General features: G+C 41.9%; 1 long non-coding RNA gene across 1 annotated transcript; it reads right to left on the reverse strand.

Moving 5' to 3' along the window:
• Positions 1-189: 189 nt before the first annotated feature.
• Positions 190-1,832, reverse strand: LOC119347288. Its single transcript, XR_005168242.1, has 3 exons — positions 819-1,832; positions 652-729; positions 190-493 (listed from the first exon to the last, which is right to left on the reverse strand). It is a non-coding gene; the product is annotated as an uncharacterized LOC119347288 (long non-coding RNA).
• Between the last annotated feature and the right edge of the window lie 42 nt (positions 1,833-1,874).

The raw sequence follows: 1,874 nt of genomic DNA on the forward strand, positions 1-1,874 counted from the left end.
ATTTCCTTCTCCATTGCTCCCCCCACCCCCCATTCCATTGCACAAATGTATCCGCAGCCATCAATTTTCTGTAGTAAAATTCAAAACATATAATACATTTTTCATGTACATAACTGCAACTATTGCAAAATGATTTTCACTGCAAATCATCATTTTCACATCATGTAATACATGTTAAATGAAGGTTAATCTAGACAAGACTCGGCAGGCAGCCTACATTTATTTTCAGCAAATTAAAATAATTTCACTTTACAAATTTTTCCATAATCCATACGCATATCCATGATCTTACTGTAAACATGTTCAGAATAGACTGTGTGTACGCCATCCATGCTTGCTGTCCTGTCCCCAAAATCAGTGTTGGATCTCACAACACATACATAATGTATACTCAGATGGTCAAACCAGAATACTTCATTTCTGAACTCGTGTAGTGCTGGCAACTACATATGGCGTCAGCCACTTGCAGATTTGAACAGTGGCAGGCTGAAAGCTGTACACATAACAAAAGAAACATGATGAACTTCTTGAACAAATAATAAGAGTGTGCAAAGGACTGAAGGTGCAATGTTCAAATACATCGTTCCAGGTCAGCCAAAACCAAAGCCAGTTAATTCATTTTGTGGCAAACCAAGTCCGTTAAGTACTTACCGTATGAGCATAACTTCATGCTTACATGGATTAAACTCCAAATAAGAGAACTATTGTACTCTATATGAGGACACGATCCTGCAAGATTTGAAAGGATGAAGTCATGTGAAATGGATCACTTATATAATATATGAAGCATTAATCGGCAACATGTCAATTTAGTATACCTCGAAGAAATACACATCCAGTATGGGCGGATGTATCCGGATGTTATAGATCCTAAACTTTTACAGTATATGTTGACTATTAGGCATGAACAGACATTACAAACTCAAAGTTCAATAACCGCAAAACGACAACCTGCAAATCATATTACAGGGTCTTCTGTAGAGAAAAACAAAATGCTAAACCAAACTTCCGTAGAACAGCATGAGGTCAGCCCAAATAGTTGATCCATCATCATTTGAACCATTATAAGAAAACTTGTTGAAAACTGAATAATTCTATGATGTTTGATGCTAAAAACACATGGATTCTATCAACATAAGTCAGGTCTTTTGCACCATCGTTGTCAATGTGATGTCCACCCATTAATGCCATAAGAACACCATAACTGTCTCTACCATAACACCACTTACTGACATCATGCCACTTAGGATCAGATGTTGTAGCCTCACTTCCACCGCCATCATTTGTTCTATCTCACTCATGGTGGGCTTTTCCACCGTGAGTAGAACACATATGGTCGTGTAAAATCTAGGACAAGAAGCTCCAGCGATGTTCACATCGTCGACGAAAGGTCAGTGGAATTAGGAGTGGAGCAAATGTTTTGGGGAATCCTGTGCTAATTGAATTGTGGCTCAAAGATCTTGTATTGCTTATGTTTCTCCCATCTATCTCTGACAAAAATTAGGATTAGATGGGCACTTTCGCAAGTACCCGTCCTCTCTCTCTATCTTTCTTTCTCTCCCCGCCAGATCTCACCCTTCCTCTCATTCCCCTCATGTCCCGTTCCTGTAGCCAAACAAGAACATATATGAGACACACCTGACGGAGAGAAGAGTTGGAGCTCCTACCACTTCGTAGGAATAGATCGAGCCATCACCGCACAGCCCTAGAGGATGTGCCGGTGCAGATGAAAGTCGCCACCTGCCGGAGGCTCGTCGTTGGCGGCACACCGGCGGCCGAGGTTGCTGGGATGCATACGTGTGTATGTGTGCCACTCCCGTCCCTTGCTCAAGGTGGAGGCCTAGCTTCCACGCAGCCGGCCACCTCCGCGACGC

This window comes from Triticum dicoccoides, unplaced genomic scaffold (genome assembly GCF_002162155.2).
Source record: "Triticum dicoccoides isolate Atlit2015 ecotype Zavitan unplaced genomic scaffold, WEW_v2.0 scaffold62962, whole genome shotgun sequence".
Classification (NCBI taxonomy): Eukaryota; Viridiplantae; Streptophyta; class Magnoliopsida; order Poales; family Poaceae; genus Triticum; species Triticum dicoccoides.